This window comes from Cetorhinus maximus, chromosome 25 (assembly GCF_964194155.1).
Source record: "Cetorhinus maximus chromosome 25, sCetMax3.hap1.1, whole genome shotgun sequence".
In the NCBI taxonomy this organism is placed as follows: domain Eukaryota; kingdom Metazoa; phylum Chordata; class Chondrichthyes; order Lamniformes; family Cetorhinidae; genus Cetorhinus; species Cetorhinus maximus.
Genome location: NC_135903.1, coordinates 819341 through 840960, shown reverse-complemented (window position 1 = coordinate 840960; position 21620 = coordinate 819341). Strand labels below are relative to the sequence as shown.

At 40.0% G+C, this 21620-nt stretch overlaps 1 protein-coding gene across 6 annotated transcripts in view; it reads right to left on the bottom strand.

Annotated features, from left to right (window-relative positions):
- LOC144667784 (signal transducer and activator of transcription 5B-like) overlaps positions 1–21620 on the bottom strand; it is a 246403-nt gene that overhangs the window by 79716 nt on the left and 145067 nt on the right. For 5 of the 6 annotated variants that reach the window (XM_078529229.1, XM_078529225.1, XM_078529224.1 and 2 more), the window contains one exon: positions 12161–12280. The gene's annotated coding sequence lies outside the window, so the exon portion shown is untranslated. Of the gene's footprint in view, positions 1–12160; positions 12281–15145; positions 15240–21620 lie in introns of those variants that run through there. The other variant, XM_078529227.1, reaches the window with a different exon arrangement.

Below are 21620 nucleotides of genomic sequence, written 5' to 3'. Positions count from 1 at the left end.
ACTTTGAAACCCCAGCGTGAAGGGTAAGTGTGTAAGACAAGTGGGGGAAGTTGGTGAGGGGTTGCGGTGAGGTTGGGTATAACAATCCTTTTTTTCAGCTTGCAGCACATTTTTTCGGTAATGCTTGGCTGTAGTTAGGAAGTCTGATCCATTATGTTTGACACAATCACTGTAGAACTCTGCAATTGTTTATTTGAAATCTAGCCTACCTACCCACAGCAGTTCTGAGTAAGTCTTATTAGCCACACACTTTGATTAAAACTTAGCTTTTCACAGCCTCTTTTCGCTGCAGGAATCAGGCCTCACAGATCTGTCCTAAGGATAGGCCCACCAATAGACAAAAACGCAAGTATTTAAAGGGATCTTGCAGCTGTTAGTATTCAGTTCAAGCTCCTACTGCTGCTTCGGGGCTCACAATCCCAAAATCGTAGTGGGGTCGCGACCCACAGTTTGGGAAGCCCCGTCTTCTTGCATACAAGGTGAATTAGCACATAGCGCCTCGGATCACAAAAGAACACAATGTACACATATAAAAAATACAAGGTTGCTGATCAAGGAAGTAGTACAGAAAACACCTTCAGGAGACAAGGGGAGTAAACAGGAAAGAATTTGGACATTTGAGCGCCTGAAAAGCAGAACCTAAAGCCACTTTCCAATCTCAAATCAATTCATTCTAGGTCAGGGCTTCAGAAAAAAAGACAGAAGCAGCCATTGCGACCTCAGAGCTGGCGACCCCTAAATCTTTGAGAAAACTTTGCAGGGATACAGGGAAAGAACAGGACAGAGAGACTAAATGGATTCATCTTCGAAAAAGTGGGTGCAGGCTCGATAGGCCAAATCGACATCACCTTTGTTATTTTATAAAATCCAGTTGAAGATGTTTCTGCTGATTGTCACTCACTGACACACAAGGCATAATATCTCTTTGGAACACACAGAAGCTGAAGAATTAGGAAATGATCAAGGACAGATGAGTTCACTAGGTATGTAATCTCCATATTTTGGAGATAAAAAAACTCATGTAGATTAAGGGACCAAACTGATTTCAAAAAAGCAACTTCTGAAGCTGTCCAATCTTAATTGTTAGTTTTCTTGAGTAAAAGCAACAAAGCTTCATTTGTCACTGCACAGTGGAATACATCTGGCAGACCAGAGAAGTTGACCCATTTACATTTTAACACATTTTTATAACGTTAATGTAAGACAGTGATATGGAGCAACCCTCTCAACTTCAATAAATGTTAGCTTTTTCTTCCAAAGGCACTTTTTGTTGCTGTATTGGTCTTTCATACAGGTCTTACCAATTGGTTTCTTACACCTAATGTTGGATACTACTTAGCGCTAACTTAGTATATGTAGTGGGTAAAAAAATAATGAAAATTAAATAACTATTTTTGATCGTCCCCATTCTTTTGGAGCTTGTCTTTAACTGATTTAGTTCTTATTTCATGACCTCTCCTGCTCTCTCTGATTAATATTGCTTATTTTGGAAAATTATTTCTTCATTGCATACCTCTGGCAGAACTACCAGTTGGTCTGTCTCCACATATTTTAAGTGCCAGTTTGGCTCTGTAGGTCAGACCTGAGTCATATAGCCAAGTACAGACTTGAGCACATTATCACTGAAGTGCTGGATTCAGTTTTTTTTTGGAGGGATGAGATGCTTAACCTAGACCACAGCACACACAAATCAACAAAATTCAATGAGCAGGAATTCTTCCCTTTGTTTTGCATTCTCTTCCCAATTAAGCTCAACAAAAACAGATGATCTGTTTTTTGTTTGCTACATATGTAACCTTGCGTGCAAATTGATTGGCACATTAGCTTACATAACATGTCAAAGCAATCCAATGTGTAGATTCTGAAAACTTGATCAAGCAGGTTGTAAATTTACATTTTTTTAATATAATGTTGGATCTTTGGAAAAGAAACAAAATGGCATTTTTGAAGTTACACAAAGCAAAGATTTTAAAGGGGTGTATGGAGGCCAGGTCATTGAGTGTATTTAAGACCGAGATAGATAGGTTCTTGGTAAGGGGGTCAAAGGTTACGGGGAGAATGGGGTTGAGAAACTTATCAGCCATGATTGAATGGCGGAGCAGACTCGATGGGCCGAATGGCCTAATTTCTACTCCTATGTCTTATGGTCTTATGGGTGCTGCCCCTATAATGCTAAACCAGTTAATGCAGGGCTTCCCAAATTGTGGATTGTGACCCCTTGCGGGGTCAAGAGATTTTGAGGATCACGAGCTCTGAGGTCGCAATGGTTGCTTCAATCTTCTTTTTAAAGTCCCTACATAGATTGGAGTGAATTAATCTGAGGTTGGAAAGTGGGCAGAGACACTGTAAACTAATTCACCTTGTACGCCATAAGACGGGGTTTCCAAAACTTGATCATGACCCCACTGACGATTTTGGGGTCATGAGCTCTGAAGCAGTAATGGCTGCCACTGAGCTCAGACTGAATGTTAACAACTGAAAGGTCCCTTCAAATCCTCAGTTTTTGTCTATTGGTGGGCATGGCTTAACAGGCAGATCTATAGGCCTGATTTCTGCTGCAAAACAGGTTATGAATAGGTAAATGTTTTAAATCAAACTAGGTTTACAAAGTGTGCAGTTTATCAGACTTACTCAGAACTGCTGTAAGTAGGCTAGATTTCAAATAAAAAATTGCTGAGTTCTACAATGATTACATCAAGCACACTGGAACAGACTTCCTAATTACAGCCAAGCATTACAAAAGCGTACTGCAAGCTGCAAAAGGATAACGGTCCCCTTTAATTCTAAAAGTAAATACTTTTATTATGGCATTAAAAGCATGTAAATAAGGCATATTATTACACTGCAGGAAGAAAAATAGTACACTGATGTGGCGAAGAAACCCTACCCCTGCACCACCACCACCCCCATACCCGCTTAGCAGCTGAAAACCACCCCCACCCTGTTCAACAGCTGAAAGCTGCTCAACAACTCTCATACCCCCTACATTTTCACTCTGGGGTCGCACGAAGTCTGCGTGCGGAATTAAAATGGGGTCACACCAAGATAAGGTTTTGAAAGCACTGATCTTAAATCTGTGTACTCTAGTTATCGACCCATCAGCCAATTTTAAGCATCTCTATCAAGTCCCCTCTTAACCTTTTTGCTCTAACGAGAACAACTTCAGCTACTCCAGCCTAGCCACCTAACTGCAATGCCTCATCCCTGGAGCCATGCTGGTAAATCTAGTAAATGTTTTGTACTCTCTCTTAAGCCTTCATGGCCTGCCTAAAGTGTGATTCCCAGAATTGAACACAATATTCCAGCTGAAGGTTTAACATCACTTCCTGGCTTTTGTGCTGTGTATGTCAATACATAAAGCCCATGATTCCATAAGCTTTATTAACCACATTGTAGCCTGTCCTGCCATCTTCAAAGATTTGTGTGCAAACATTTCCAGGTCGCTAGATTCCTGCAAACCCTTTAAAACTGTACCATTTAACTCGTAATGTCTCTCATTCTTCCTACTAAAATGTATCACCTCTCACATTTCTGCACTGATTTTTTATTCCATTCCACCAACTCATGTCCTCTTGGAAATGTAGTAAACAGTGAGGACGTTAGTAAGTGGTTAGTACATTCTAAAGTTTCCTGTCATCAGCAATTTTTAAAACTACACCCCATACCTCCAAGTCATTAATGTATAGGACAAACAGCAGTTTTCTTAGCACTGAACCCTGGAAAACACTGTTGTGAACCTCCCTCCGGTCTAAAAAACTGCCATTCACCACAACTCTTTCATCTATCTCTTAGCCAATTGTTTTCATGCTGCTACTGCCCCTTTTAATCAATCCCCGGGCTTCAATTTTGCTAAAGCCTAATATGAGGTACTTTATCAAATGCCTTTTGAGAAGTCCACATACACAACATCAAATGCACTGCCCTCATCCACCCTGTTACCTCACCAAAAAACTCAATCAAGTTAGTCAACTACAATTTGCCTTTAAATCCATGTTGGCTCTCCTTTGTTAGTTCATGCTTGTCCACGCGGCTGTTAATTTTCTCCCAGATTTACATAATAGACTCTCAGAATACAGGCTTACATGAAACATACAGCATTGAATCGGGTCACTTGGCCCAACAGCTGTGGCAGGGTTTGAGCCCATGTCCCCAGAGCATTAGCCTGGGCCTCTGAATTACTAGTGCAGTAACATTACCACCGAGCCATCTCCCCATAATTATTGAAGACAGCAGTTATGAACCACAGTTATGTTTCAATGGCATTTCTGTCTCATTTTCTTAAAAAACTGAATCACGGTTTTGTTTGTTACAAGACCCCAACCAGAATCCTCTATTCCACTCTAATTTTACTGTGCAATGCACAATGGTAAGACCAGTCCCCATTTAAAAGTCTAATTCACTTTCATTTGCATACTGGGTTCTAACAATGGGAGTTTTCAGCCAGCAGCTTGATTTTAAACCAGCCAAAGGTATCTCAAGTGAGGGAGATTTTGTTTGCACCCAAAGCCGCAAGCAGGAGAGCATGCCATCTCTCAATGAGAAGTTTGGTTGAATGTGCCACAGCTCAACCAAACTTGCCTGCCACCTTCCTCAGCGCTGTTTGGTGGTATGCCGATGGATGCCTTCTGACCATCTCTTAAAATGAGGCACGCAGTTGGCGCACACTGCTGTCAATCCTCTCAACATCCATAGGCTGATTCCCTCCTGGCTTCCAAGTGGTCATGGGGCTAGTTTATAAGAGGTAATGGGGGTAATTTGTCCCCATAGCTTCCTATAAATTACCTCCAGTAACTCTTATCAATCAGTGCCTCCCCTGCTGGCCTTCTCCATGGAATCCCTTACCTGATTGGTCAATCAGAGCCTTCTGGCAGAATGGTCAATCAGGACATTGAAAGGTAACCAGGTGCAAGTAAATGGGACATGAGTGGTGGGGTAAAGGGGAGGGGCCTCAGTGGAGCTGAAAACCTGGACATTTGAGCAATTTGGAGAAAACTGTCAGGACACCAGAACACTTAGCGAAAAACTCGGACTGTCCTGGCGAAACTATCCCATCATCATCGCAAAACTGACTGGAATGTAGTTACCAGGATTTTAGAAAGTCTTGAGCCACAGCACATTTAACCAAAACAAGCTTTAATAGAACCAAAGTGCTAACCCAAAGTGAAAATATCAGACGAGATGAAGCTAAAATGAATGCTGGCAACTTATGGTTGCAAAGAGCTGTATCTCTGTTTTAGTTGCAAAGAATACGTATATAGAAATTGGAAAGCATGAACAAACTTCAGAATCGTAAAAATGTGAAACCCCCATACCACAAGAAGTGGTTGAGGCAAACAGCATAGATGCATTTAAGAGGGGGCTAGATAAATACAAAGGGAGAATGGAATATTTGGGTATTTCAATAGGTTGAGCTCATATGGAGTATAAATAAACGCTGGCCCATCTCTGATGTAATATCTATGTAATTCTGTGCAGCTTTTCCTGTTGAAACAGCAAGTGTTTTGGTGGTAACAGAAGAAAAAGAACAGAATGTTACAGCTGGATCATTGGTCTTTCCCACTGCAGGAACAGAGGGAGATTGTGACTGTTAAAAGGTTACACCAGGCAAACTCTAGTCAGTCCCTTTGATTGGTTAGATGAAACACAAAGCTATGGTAATATGGTCCAATGAACAGGAAACCCCAACCCTCCCAAAAATAATCACTGGTAGCAGTGAAATTCCTTTAAGGGGTTGAATGCACCAACAGTATATAGCAGTTAAAGTGTGCACTACAAATTTTTGCAAAATGTTCTTGCACAAATTGATATTCAATCTACTTTTATTGCAGGTTTCCAGAATTTACATTCCCTCCTTCTCTTCCCATGACCCCCTGCCCAATCCATTCAATCTCACTTCCTGGATTCATAATGATGCAACTTTTTTGTGCATTCTAGTTAATCCAGTGAACCATCGCCACTAGTTACCACTAGTTTATTCAACCCATTAAAGGAGTTTTCGGAACTAACAAAGATTTTTTTGTGGGCAGGAACAGGGAAATATTTGGTAGGGGATGATGGGGTAGCTGTCTATTGAACCATATTACGATAGTTCTGTGGTACAACTTGACAGTCACGGGGCCTGACAGGAGTTTGCCTGATGTAGCCCTTTCAACAAACATGTAATTCCCTTTAAAGGAGGTAAAAATTAAATATCTTCCTCAGGAAATATGAGGTAAAGGTAGAAAGAAAGCCTGCTGGAACAAATTTAGTGGCGAGACCCTTTCAGCAAAGATGGTTAGAGGAATAACACGGCAAGGGAATACACAATGAATGGTAGGACCCCAGGATCAGAGGGGCCTTGGTATATATGTTCATAGATCCCCAAAGGCAGCAGCACAGGCAGATAAGGTGGTTAAGAAGGCACATGGAATACTTGCCTTTATTAGCCGAGGCATAGAATATAAGAGTAGGGAGGTTATGTTGAAGCCGTATAAACTGCTAGTTAGGCCACAGCAGGAGTAGTGTGCGCAGTTCTGTTTGCTACACTATAGGAGGGGTGTGATTGCACTGGAGGATGCAGAGGAGATTCAACAGGATGTTGCCTGGGCTGGAGTGTTTCAGCTATGAAGAGAGACTGGATAGGCTTAGGGTTGTTTTCCTTAGAGCAGAGAAGGCTGAGGGGGAACCTGATAGAGGTATACAAAATTATGAGGGGCATAGATAGGGTAGATAGGAAGAAACTTTTCCCCTGAACAGAGGTGTCAATAACTTGGGGGGGGGGGGGGGGGCATAGATTTAAGGTAAGGGGCAGGAGGTTTAGAGGGGATTTGAAGAAAAAAAGTTTCACCCAGAGGGTGGTTGGAATCTGGAATACTGCCCGAGTGGTAGAGGCAGAAACCCTCACAACATTTAAGTAGTATTTGGATGAGCACTTGAAACGCCATAGCATACAGGGCTACGGGCCAAGCGCTGGAAAATGGGATTAGAATAGATGGGTGCTTGATGGCTGGCATGGACACGATGGGCTGAAGGGTCTGTTTCTGTGCTGTATAACTCCATGACTCTATTATAAAACCAGACACTCAAGAACACCAAATTTATTTTAATTCTGAAGAACCACTTGCAAGTTCTCTTTACTGTTTATGATTTTAAATGAAATTGTGGGGCCTTATATTCCAAAATCACGATAATGTTATTCCTAGAAAACAGACAGCAAAATAAGGAAATCAGCAAGTTTTTTTAAAAAAGAGTAAATTCACCCCATCGAAAAATATTCTTCATCAACAAAAAGATACTGTATTTGAAATATAAATGTCCATTAGATTTACTGAAAAATTATATACGCCATTGAGTTACTATATTGCTAAATATTCAAATTCAGGCAAAAATAGAGTTCGTTAGATTATTAAATTAAATGCATAGATACCTGTATTAAAATTCTCATTCCACACTAATCTTCCAAAGCCAACTGGACTTTAAAAACAAGTCTTTGGCAATATTATTCCAAAGTGATTGAATTAAGAATTTTAAAAATATAACTGCATTTTGTTCATGAGCAAATTTATAATTCATTTAAAAATTTAAAAATAGAATATCAAAAGTGCTACACAGATTAGACAATCTACCTGTTCAACTGCCAATTTATCTCACCTCAGGTTATAGCTTTCATACAATATCCCATCAACTATTACAAAACACACTTGTCCAAAGTTTGACCAAAAAGAACGATACAGCATAAATCTTTAGCCAGAACCTCCATACGTCAAGATACCACAAGTTTAACAGAGAAAAGATGTTTTGGTTCTTTAATACCAAATACAAAACATATAGGAAGCTGAGACAAAGAACTCTGCTTACCTAATAGTATACACAGATCAGTCTGCTATACATATTTTGCAAAAGACAAAGCACTGCAGTGACCTACAAAAACTTCTGCAATTTTCTATGTGGATAATTATACTACAGCTGAACACATGCTCTAATATTAACAACTAGAATGATAAAGACAATCTGCTCTAGTGCCTGTGAGGAAAGCCTAATCTCTGATATTAGTATAGAACAAAAGTCAGCAAATTTATCAATCTGACAAGCATGAGATAAACCTCCATAAATACAGATTAACAGTAGCCACAATATACCCCTGACTGTGTTTAGATATCTGTTCATCTCTAAACTCTTTGTTGACCAAGACAACAACAATTCTCAGTCAGGTATATAACAACTATTATAAAAACAAAAAACTGCGGATGCTGGAAATCCAAAACAAAAACAGAATTACCTGGAAAAACTCAGCAGGTCTGGCAGCATCAGCGGAGAAGAAAAAAGTTGATGTTGAGGACTCGAAACGTCAACTTTTTTCTTCTCCACCGAAGCTGCCAGACCTGTTGAGTTTTTCCAGGTAATTCTGTTTTTGTTTTGGATATAACAACTATTGTTACATATAACTCACACTACATAATGGAAGCTGTGAAACTTTTATAGATTTGCTCTGGCAGTGCAAATTTAATTGTTCCAGTACTGTTCTCGATTACTTCTCCCTCCCCCATCAGAAAACCCAGCAAAGTTCTAATCCAGGCACAGATTCTGTGTTAAAAACAAAAAACTACTGCGGATGCTGGAAATCCAAAACAAAAACAGAATTACCTGGAAAACTCAACTTTCTTAGCTAGTTGTCTACAGATAAGAGCCACCATACAGATAAGAGCCTACCAATTAAAAGATTCCTCTCAACTGCATACTGTGAGAATTTGCACTTATTTAGAACCATTGAAGTAGAAAACACATTCCAAGATGCTGGAGGCATAATCAGAAAAAAGTGCATACAATTCCTGGAAAAAATTACTCTTCTAAACAAATTTCTTCCATGCTGACTGACAAATTAACTCTGAACAGTTTCAAGCAATAACATTGTAAAACAAGAGATTTTGAAGGCTCTTGAGCAAAGCTTAAGTGACTTACAGACTTCATTTGAGCATCTCAACCACAATCTTACTCCAAAACTTTAATTCAGATAAAAATATAAAAATACAAATGCCACTGTTAGGGGGAAGAAAGTAAATGAGAATTTATGGTAAGGGAGAATTCGTTATAAGGGAATTAATTACTTAAATTAGAATCTTTAGGCAGGCCAGCACAAACCAGTAAATCAACAATTAAATCAGATGAACCTTATACACTCTTAAACTTTGTACACCCTCAGGGTTTGCAATCACCAGCAAGGTCCTGGGAGTTAGACTAGAGACTTAGGTTGGAAAACAACTGAGATTAAGTGTGCTCTTCAACAGATAGGGGAAGAACAGATTGTCCTAGTTTAGGTAGGAGGGAAGGTCTCTGCCTGGGTGAAAAATAGGGACATACGATGCATGTACCTGTTACCAGAGATGTCTGTTTAATGTAAACTATATGTTGGTGAGATCAGAATCTGCAAACTGTTCTTGTACGTGATCAATAATGTATAAATATGTTGAACACTTGTAATTTAGCAGAGTGCTATCTCAAGCTGCATTGAGATGCCTTGCAATTGCGCGAATAAACGATTGTAACCCGTACCTGAGACTCCTGTGGTCCGTTTGTCAAAGTGACCAACAACACTACAAGACTAAAATCATGTTGATTTAACATGGTTCTTAAAATTATATTGCATTTAGAAAAAAATATTAGCATCACAATCAGTTGGTCACACGATTTATAAGTAGTTCAAATAGTAAGCCTAGAATATGACACTGAATGCTAAATAATAATTGTTACACTGAAGAACTTCAACACAAACTTTTTATAAATCCTTATACACCAAAATACCACAAAACCCAAAAAAATCACGTATTTTATTCCCCTCCAGTGTTACATTCTGTCTTCTCGCATGTCGACAGTGACAGATTTTTAAAAATTCATTCATGGGGTGTGGGCTTCGTGGGCTGGGCCAGCATTTATTGCCCATCCCTAGTTGCCCTTGAGAAAGTGGTGGTGAGCTGCCTTCTTGAACCGCTGCAATCCATGTAGTGTAGGTACACCCACAGTGCTGTTAGGAAGGGAGTTCCAGGATTTTGACTCAGTGACGGTGAAGGAATGGCGATATATTCCCAAGTCAGGGTGGTGAGTGACTTGGAGGGGAACTTCCAGATGGTGGTGTTCCCATGTGTCTGCTGCCCCTTGTCCTTCTAGATGGTAGTGGTTGTGGGTTTGGAAGATGCTCTCTAAGGAGCCTTGGTGAATTCCTGCAGTGCATCTTGTAGATGGTACACACAGCTGCTGCGTGTCGGTGGTGGATGGAGTAAATGTTTGTGGATGTGGTGCCAACCAAGCAGGCTGCTTTGTCCTGGACAGTATCAAGCTTCTTGAGTGTTGTGGGAGCTGCACTCATCCAGGGGAGTGGGAAGTATTCCATCACATTCCTGATTTGTGCCTTGTAGATGGTGGACATGCTTTGAGGAGTCAGGAGTGAGTTACTCATCACAGGATTCCTAGCCTCTGACCTGCTTTTGTAGCTACAGTATTTATATGGCTAGTCCAGTTCAGTTTCTGGTCAATGGTAACTCCCCAGGATGTTGATAGTTGGGGATTCAGTGATGGTAATGCTATTGAACGTCAAGGGGCGATGGTTAAGATTCTCTCTTTTTGGAGATGGTCATTGCCTGGCACTTGTGTGGCACAAATCTTACTTGCCACTTGTCAGCCCAAGCCTGGATATTGTCCAGGTCTTTCTGCATTTGGACATGGACTGCTTCAGTATATGAGGAGTCACGAATGATGAACATTGTGCAATCATCAGTGAACATCCCCACTTCTGACCTTATCATGGAAGGAAGGTCATTGATGAAGCAGCTGAAGATGGTTGGGCCAAGGACACTCGCCTGAGGAACATCTGCAGTGATGTCCTGGAGCTGAGGTGACGGACCTCCAACAACCACAACCATCTTCCTTTCTGTTAGGTGTGACTCCAACCAGTGGAGAGTTTTCCCCCAATTCCCATTGGCTCCAGTTTTGCTAGGGCTCCTTGATGGCACACTTGGTCTAATGCAGCCTTGATGTCAAGGGCAGTCACTCTCACCTCACCTTGGCAGCTGAGCTCTTTTGACCATGTTTGAACCAAGGCTGTATTGAGGTCTAACTTAGGGCTCGTGTACATCAGGTCTACAAATGCACGAGTCCATCTGTTAACCATAGCACAAGATGCCATACCCCAGACAGCAAATTGCAACTGTCCCCATAATAAATGTAGCAATACACCTGTGATACATACACCAAGCTTAAATACTAATCAGAAATTCCACTCAGAGCTGGAAGGTAGCTAGCAGCCAAGAGGCCATTTCTTCAATCTTACACGACCTTAACATCCCCAACAGGCCAATCTCAAGAAATTGAGAGTAAGCCAGCTCCGAACACAGCTACAAACGGATGTGTTTTCTTCCATTTGATTGAACACAACAGGTGGGATTTTCCACACCCGCCCGCCACTGTGATCGTCCGGTCCCGCCATAAGTCAATGGACTTCTGGCTGGGGCGTCGCCTTGCTAGTGGCAGGTTCTGCCCGTGACGGGGCTGAAAAATCCAGGTCAACATCTTGCAGAAGGCAGTGAACCAATTGCAAGATCCTGTTCAATGGAGTCAAAGCCCTCAATGTTCAAAAGCAGCCAAATTGCAGGGATGCCTCAAAACTATCCTAAACTTCAAAAATGCACTGCTTCTAGAGTGTACTCAACCACCCCAACCTTATTTTCCTATAAATACTGTAACAAAACTAACATCTAAACAAAGTGTGCAACTATGCCTTCCTGAACTGAAAAAAAAAGCCACAATCTATTAAGGTAACAGTGAAATTTAGAACTAAATCAAAAGAAAAATACTAACTACTATCCTTTCTAGTTTGTACTACAAGCAGAAACATAACAGAAACTTTGCAGTCCTTCACTTTTTAAATTTCAAGTATAACTCAAAAAAAATCTAAAAACACACACATGACAGTAGTAAATGTTATTTGCTCATGCAAGTTTAAAAAAATGCTGCATACATCACTTTCAAAGACAAAACAATGATTATTTTACATTTCACCCTCCAAACCAAAAATCTCCTGAAAACATAGGATTTGTTAACCTGAATTATAAGCTTCCTAGATACAATGCATGCTGAAGAATTAAAATGAATTTTCTCTACCCCCACAGATCCCTACCATCAGTTTACTGACCTCATTGAGCTGTTTTACGCCAATCCAATATTTAAGTCTCTGTAATGCTTCAACAGTCTGCCAGGCTATCCATCTGTGCCAGTAAACAATGACAGCAATATGCTAGGTACGAAATATTCCCTGTTCAATAGACAAAATGATTGAATTTGAAAATTTAACAAAATGTATGCAAGCACCATCACACAAAAGCCAAAAATTATTTTTGAAAATCTGTTTTTGGAAAGGTACATCAAGTACCAATGAATTTTCAAATTGCAGCATTTAAAGATAACCTATTTCACATGTGAAGCTGAAACCAAAGCAAAATTATTATACACACTATAATAGCATTGCAACTGAGCTCGATTCGTACTGCATAACACTAAATTATATGGTTGGCAATTTACTTTCACATGCATAAGGATCAAAAGAAGCATAAAATTACACAATCCAAAATTAAGCAATTTTACCATGAAATGTTTTGCTTCATAGGAATCTTTAAGGTTTGATAACTAAAATTGCTTCTATTTCAACTGAAGCAGCAAGGAAAACTATCAATTTAATTTGCTTATTCATTGGCAGAGAATTATCTATGATATGACATTCGATAATGGTATCTGAAATTGACTGAAAAAAAAAACAATTAGCCCCAGTAGACGCTGCCTCATCACCTAAGTAATCTAGCTTCATAAGCTTCCAAACCTTCAGCAATGTTAACTATTGAAAATTGTAGAACAATCGTCAATTTCAGGCAAAAAAACTCAACTCCAATTCTGAAAGCTATCAGGTAAACCTCAAGAAGTCACACTTGACCATGTGACATCACTAAGCGAGCTTGTCTAACTTCACAGAATCACAGAGTTGCTACGGTGCAAGAGGCGGCCATTTGGTCCATCATGTCTGCACCAGGTCTCCGAACGAGCATTATGACTCAGTACCATTCTTGTGCCTTTTCCCCTTAACCCTGCACATTGTTTCAATTTAAATAATCATCTAATGCCTTCTTGAATGCCTTGATTGAACCTGCCTCCACCACACTTCCAGGCAATGCATCCCAGGCCTAAACCACTTGCTGTGTGAAAAAGTTTTTTCTCACATCGCACTTGCTTCTTTTGCAAATTACTTTAAATCTGTGCCCTCTGGTTCTTATTCCTTTTACGAGCGAAAACAGTTTCTCCCTATCTACTCTGTCCAGACCCCTCATGATTTTGAACACCGGTATCAAATCTCCTCTTAGCCTTCTCCTCTCCAAGAAGAACAGTCCCAACTTCTCCAATCTATCTTCATAACTGAAGTTTCTCATCCCTGGAACCATTCTCTCCAATGCATTCACATCCTTCTTAAAGTGTGGCACCCAGAACTGTACACAATACTCCAGTTGAGGTCTAACTAGTGCGGTATACAAGTTCAGCATAACCTCCTTGCTCTTGTATTCTCTGCCCCTATTAATAAAGCCTAGGATGCTGTATGCTTTATTAAGTGCTCTCTTCACTTGTCCTGTCACCTTTAATGAATAATGCACATTTAGACTCAGGTCCTTAAGCTCCTGCATACTCTTTAGAGTCGTACCCCTTATTTTATATTGTTTCTTCATGTTCTTCCTACCAAAATGAATCACCTCACACTTCTCTGCATTGTACTTCATCTGCCACCTATCCGCCCACTCCACCAACTTGTCTATGTCCTTTTGAAATTCTACACTGTCCTCCTTACAGTTTACAATGTTTCCAAGTTTTGTAGCATCCGCAAACTTTGAAATTGTCCCCTGCACATCAAGACCTAGATCACTAATATATATGTATCAGGAAAAGCAAGGGTCCAAATACCGACTCCTGGGGAACTCCACTACAAACTTTTCTCCCACCCGAAAAATATCCATTAGCCATTACTCGCTGTTTCATATTACTCAGCCAGTTTAGTATCCACATTGTTACTGTCCCTTTTATTCTAATAACTATAACATCTCAAGTCTGTTGTGCAGCACTGTATCAAATGCATCCCCTCCATATATGGTCATGTTATCCTCACTGATGCATTGTCAAGTCCCTTGTTATAAGAATATAAGCCATAAGAATAATCCATATCCACTGAAACTTCTGATGACATGCTTTAAAGAAAAAAACTGAAAAAATACTTCGAACATCCGATTTGGATTTTTGCCCAAGTACTTCATTGGATGCCTTCTAGTTCCATCTTAGTCCATTTCAAATATTTTATCAGAATCCACTATATTTAATCATTTTATAATCCAGAACAGATGTCCAATTGCATCGTCATGTTAAGTTGTAAGAGACCCACACTAGTGTTCAATCGATAGTACATACATCCCATAATACAAAGATCCGAGAATCAAAAATATGATTATAGTTAACCCTCCACTTTTCCCCTTGCTCAGCATCCAGTGTTTCTTTTCAACCTAAGAGCTTTTGAGATATTTTCCTTAAGTCAGAACAGCAAACTGGGATTAATGGGATATTGTACACAACTAAGATGCAGGGAAAAAAAACTTTTTTTTTTAATACACAGGGCAAATTGTCACAATTTCAATGTGTCTTGTAATAACCCAGAAAGCATAAAAAATCAGAATATAGCCAAATTAAATCTTACAGCTACAAAACGCATATGCAATCATAATTCTTCCATTTACAGCGTGACATTTTCTTTGCATCTATGATTATTACTGGCAGAAATTGGCTTTGCCTTTATTGAACAGTAGGTTACCACATTCCACCACCAGTAAGTACAACAAAATATTTAGTTTCCCATTTAATCCTTTGCTCCGATTTTTAAATTTGGCAACAGCTCATCTAAAATGGATCTCTGATGGTTCAATCCAAATTTCAGCCTAGATTACATGCTCACGTTATAGGAGTTTCAACACTCGGAAATCTTACAACTGAGCCAAGCAGACAGTGTACTATAATAAAAGCAATTGACTGAAACAGAAGTGATTTTTTTTTAAGTTTAGAAAACATCGTTATACTCTTTCTCCCACATTAACATTACCTCATGATACGTCAAATCATTTGGAACATAAGATCCTTTGTCAAGTTATAGTTCTTCAAGTGCACCAATTCCTCTCCCAAAATTCATGATATTTTTAAGCAAGGTTTTGCTGAAATATTGCACCAAGAAAAAAATCTGGTGTCACCATTTAAAATATTTAAGAGTTGCATCTTAAATTAGCATCCCAATAAATGTTACTTTCTGTGGATATTCATTTGGTACCACGGCTACATGGCAGTAATGCTAAAGTAAATGATTTTCTCCAAGACGACAAGTGTTTAGATGAACACTTGAAATGCCATAGCATACAGGGCTACAGGTGGAGTGCTGGAAAATGGGATTAGAATAGATAAGTGCTTGATGGCCAGCACGGACACGATGGGCCAAAGGGCCTGTCCCTGTGCTATATAACTCTATGACAATGTAATCAGAAAATGATACAGATAGAGATAAGCGTATGGGGAACAAAGAATGATCACAAAGATCTAAGTGCATCTACCAGGACATTTCGCTTCAATTGAATTATACTTTGAAGATATATTTCCTTTCCTATTCTTGCTCCTAAAATATATTAAATCAGATTTTTCTGCATTAAACTTTCTCAGCCACTGAGCTGCCCATTCTAGCCACAATTCCTACTGTAGTCTCCTACATTTTCCTGGTAATCTGCTATTCTCCCAGTTTACATCAGCAAACACTAGTTTCACATATTACTATTTTATTTACTACACTAATAAGATCTTGTCTCTTATGTGTATATGGCATTTTTATAACATATAAACCCCAGGTTGACAGCATATTAATATTTATTGCTGACTTGAAATATAAAACATTCATCTTTTATTTAAACATGCATATATTAATGTTCCATTAGCTCTAACCCTACAGATATTCAAGCCCAATAAAACCAAAAGTCATGTAGACAATTGAGTAGATTAGTTTTATTGAGTTTCATTTTTGAATGCATTTTAGTTGATCATGCAAGATTCATCTATTTTCTCACATACAAAGCAGATGTGTGAAAGACAAACAGCCCTATAATCTTTGGTAATTGAGCACATTTAACAGAAAAACAAATTTAAAATGCAGAAGGCTTCAACAATTAAAATTTTACTTTGGGAAAAATGAAGTCAAATAAAATAAAAAGCCAATGAACTGATTTAAATGAGTGCAGAAAGTGATTCCAATTTAATCAAAAAGTGCTAACTTTAGCCAGTAACATGCTTCAAAAAAACAATAATCGTTTGAAGACTTAACATTGGTAACAAAAGCAGAAAATACTGAAAACATGCAACAAGTCACATAGCATCTGCGGAGCAAATAGACAAGTCAACATTTTGATCAAGAAGCTGTCAACTACGGCCTGAATTTTCTCGTCAGCGATTTGGGGGCCCGCTCGCCAACAGGAAAATATGGGAGGGATCCCCAACATCATCCCGGTCCATTTAAATCTTTAGGAAGGTGGGCGGACAGCAAAATCAGCTGTCCACCCGCCGACCTGTCAATGGCCAATTGAGGCCATTGACAGAGTAATTAAGATAATTAAAGACCCTGCCCATCCAACCTTAAGGCTGGCGGGCAGGCCAGGAGCCCCAGCGGGCTTCTGATAATACATGAAACCTCATCCACTGGCGGGATGAGGATTCATGTCCATTTTTAAAAACTTTAATAAATTTTATGTGATATTTATTAACCTGTCCCATCTCGTGTGACATTGTCACATGAGGGGGACATGTTAATTTTTTTATTTTTCTATTTTTTAAACTTTGTAACACCCTTTCACTGATCTCCCTGAGACAGCACTTAGTCTCATGGAGCGGTGCACTCCTTCGGGCGCATGCACGAAAGAGCGCACTTTGACAGATGGGGAATCCTTCCCTCCCCCCACCGCCACACAGGAAGTGCATAGCGCTTCCCATCGGGCAGGCCTTAATTGGCCCGCCCACTTAAAATGGTGGCGGGGCCTACTTCAGCGGCGGAGTTCAGCTGCCCGCCCGCCGCCGAGCCAGTGGGGCCCGCCCGTCAACCGAGGGCAAAATTCTGCCCTATATCTCAGTTGGTAACATTCTCTTTATGAGTCAGAAGGCCGTGGGTTCAAATTCATGAGTCTTGAGCACAAAAATCTCACTGACAGGACGAGGAAGACACGGAGGGATTATTTTGGTTTTGTCACAATTACATAGATGTCATTTGCGACCTTGATAAGAGCTGCTTTGGTATGGTGACAGCAGTGGAAACATGTTTGGAAGGATTTAAACAGAGCTCTGGGAACCAGTCACAAATTTGGGAGGCAAAACACGTTCAAGGGCTTTGGGGAGGAAAGGGAGATTAGAGGTGGTGCAGAGAGGTCAAGGGTTAGTTTTTGGAGCAGAGGGGTGATGGCAGTAGGTGTGCAGGAGAGGAGACAAAACCTGAGGAGCAAGAACTATTAACAATATCAGCTAACATGGGAGCCAGGAAGGGAAGTTGGATGGTCAGTAGTTTAGTGGGAATAGGATAGAGAGAACAGGAGGTGGGTCAAATGGACAAGGTGAACTTGGAGAGAGCATGAAGGGAGAGAAACTAGTGAAAGATAAAAAGTTAAGGGTTAGACCAAGGAGTCTTAGAGGAAGTTTGGCCCAGTGGGCTAGAAGCTAGGTGGGCAGAAAGATGATGAATAGTTGGATATCACCATACCATCCAGAAGCAGCTCTCACCTCCACTCTTAAGTCCAAGTGACGCAGACTTGAACGGATGTGGCTGACAACTGGTTTAGCCATTCAACACCAGAATCGACCACATAAAGCATCATCAAGCTCCTGCTCTTGCTGCAAAAACTGCCTACTGGTCATCCGAGAATGCAAAGGTAACCCCCTGGCATTTTTCTCCACTGCAAGTCAAATTCTCAAATGTCTCTGCCCTTCGACAATATGTGCAAGGAGCTGACAGACTGTAAAGACTAGAATTTTTACTCTAGTCTTTATCTTATCTGCTCTGACGATGCCACTTTCTACAACACAGCTTGTGAAATGTCCTCAGCTAAAGATTTCCCTATATGCTAAAGAATTAGTCATGTGTGTGAAAAAAACAACCTTAAAATGATTAACTATTTACAAAGAACCGCGTCATGTTTGAGTGAAAAAAACCTATCACTGGTCTGTGAAAAGCATATTCCCACTATTGCCAAAAACCTTATTATGCTTCTGTCACCTCTGAACTCAAACGGTTGGATTTTGTAGGAGTCGGGAGACTCCATAGATCATTAAAAATGGTGTTTGGGACCCGATTCTATAAGCAATATAATCCAAGTCCTGAATGCACTTGACTCTGTTCTCCTCAAATGCTGAAATATCTCATTAATAATAATCATGAAACTATCAAATTGGTGTAAAACCCCATCTGGTTCACTAATGTGCCACTTGATCTGGCCTATGTGTGACGCCAGATCAACAGAAATGTGGTTGCCTCTGAACTGCCCTCTGAAGTGGCCTAGCAAGCCACTCAGTTGTATCAAAGCACTACAGAAAAAAAAGCTATAGGTGTACCTACACCACATGCCTCAACACCACCTTCACAAGGCCAATTAGGATGAGCAATAATTGCTGGCCTTCCCAGCAACACACCTCCCAGGAACAAAAATAAAAAAAATGGCTCAGCTCTCTTACAGAATGGCATTAAATATGGCCAAAGATCTGGCCTGCCTTCACTGTGCCTTGAAAGGGCAATTCATCCGAACTCCTGAAGATACAAGGATTTGAGCAATGAACAATTTGCTGTGCGCTGTACAGACAGCAGATGGTGAATTTCTTCTAGCGCTGTTGGTTAGTGTTTGAATTTGAGCTTGTGGCTGGCCTCCAGCCAAGGTGTTGAGACATTTATTGAACTGAAGATTTCTGCTGTTAGCTTATAGCAATCTGTTCTGGCTTAAAGTGGTGAAAATATTGAAGGTTAGCCAAACTACTTTGGGTGCCAGCGTCAGTGCCTGATTGAGGATAAAGTCCCTGAACTCACCTATCTCCGAGATGGGCGCCATACCCAGTCAGATTCACAGCCATAGGACATGGCAGCTCAAACTACGGCTGCTGTAATGAGATACCCCAAAGAAACATTCCTGCTCCTCCACCAATGTGTGGACCCTGGATCCAACATGACTATTTGAGATGGTTTTGCTAGAGCTCATTTTTCTCATAATGTGTAAACAACATGAACTTGCAGTTGCTGCCAAAATAAAACTTTAGATGTTAAAGATGTTTGGCAGCCAGCCAAAGTTAAAACTTGCCCTTTACGTTTGGGGTGAGTGGGGGGCAGAAATGGAGAACATGTAAACTATTGCAGAGGAATATTAACATATAAATCAGATTCTGTTAGGAAGAGCAGAGGAGGAGAAGAGCTCATGAGAGAACTGTGGAAAATGAAATGTGTTAAAACACTAAATGCTGCCTATTGGTTTACATTTTGGATGTTATATTTCCAAACCATTTTTCTTGCACTATTGGGCAAGTGCAAAAGTTGCAGTGAATGAAAGCAAGAGAGATGTAACTGTAGTGAGATGGTATATGGACACAATATTATGCGCAAGAGGAGGATAAAGTACTCAAAAGTACTAGATACTCTGTAAATATAACTCAGTCGTATTTTCTGGTTAGGATCTAATATCAGTGGCACATAGAGCAATGGAAAAGAAAACACTGGGAAAAAGAAAAGTTACCCAAGCCACTTCACCATGCTAACCATGTTGTAACATCCTTAAATAGGACACACAAACCTAAATCCAAAGCTCCTCTCTTCAACGAAAATCAGCCTAAAAACATATTAAACAGTTTCACAGTCAATTAATCTTGAAGAACTGCTGTTCCAATGTATGTTTGAGGATCAGTAGCTTTGTAGACAATTATCAAAGATTGCAAAAGAGAATGCGTTCGCAGTTAGATGTTAAACTGCAGATCTTTTAAGCGGATCAAATCTCACTGCCAGATTCATTGCTGGTAAAGCATACAAATGTAAAAATGTTAACTGTGGCATGAGAGTCTGAAGTGATCGTAAGCAGTTCAAAAAGGGGACAGCAGGGATTTTTTTTTTATAATTCAAATAAATGCTATTCTGAAAAAGAATTGGACCCATGGAAGGAACATTTGGAGATGTCGTCAGTGTAAACAAAGATTTATGATTTTGGACCCAGATTCAGTATACTGTATGGAAAGTCAGAGAAAACAACACTCAAAGGTACATTAAATTAAGGATTTTATACATAAGAGTCCTGAATACAAAACCAAAGAAGCACTCAATCTGTCCCAAACATTATTTAGCTCAAAGTAGACTACTGTGTGAAATTCTGGGAACATCATAGGGATGATGATATATGCACCAAAAGGGGTAGAGGAGAGATTTACTAAGATTATATCAAGAATGGAAGGTTGTAGTTATTAATAAGTCTCAAATAATTTGTGGGAGGTTTGCATTTGCACTATGTTAATGAGTTTGTTCAGGAATCTGGGTGCAATTTTAATATGGCAGACAGGCACACAAGTGTCAGGCGCAATGTGCCAATTACACCCCAAGCAGAAACTTGAGGCTGTTAAATGATACATGGTATACCCAAAATACCACATCTTAGATGAACCTTAAGAGAAGGCCCAGCAAACAGCAACATTTAGAACCAATGTTGATGTTCTTCTTTCATGCAGACTACTTGGAATGGACTACTTGATAGGGTGACGGAGAGAATAAAGCTTGTAGTCATTTAAAGGTTCGTTTAAGTTATGTTAATGTAGTTGGTGACTGACATATAGATCTTGCTTAACCAATGGCACTGAAAGATAAACACAAATGATTTTGCAGATACAATAGCACTGAAGACAAAGTTTTTCTACATCACCTGATCTTCCCATGGCAGTCAGAACTTCAGAGGTCAGTTACTAAATGTGCCAAGTGCAATTCAGTATGTCTGGGTTTGATGACTTGGCATGAATCCCTGAACATTGCACATATCATCCTTTATTAATGTTATGATGACATAAGTGTCACATTCAGTCAGATATTCATGGATTCACTGCATTTCTAGTGCAGAGTTGTTCGAGAAATCAATTCCATTTCTAAGCATAAACACATCAACATAAACTCAATTCACTGTCCAATATACATATTACAACTAGCAAACAACCAAAACTAGCAACACCCCTAGTCAAGCTGTTCCAGTGCAGCTACAACACCTATATATACCAGAAAATGTGGAAAACTGCCCAGGTAGGCCCTGTCCAAAAAAAAGTAGGACAAATCCAACCTGGCCAATTACCATCCCATCAGTCTACTCTCGATCATCAGCAAAGTGATGGAAGGTGCCGCTGGCAGTGTTATCAAGCGGCACTTATACAGCAATAACTTGCTCACTGATGCTTACTGTCTGTTCTGCCAGGGCCACGAAGCTCCTGACCTCATTACAGCCTTGGTCCAAACATGGACAAGAGAGCTGAACTCAAGAGGTGAGGTAAAAGTGACT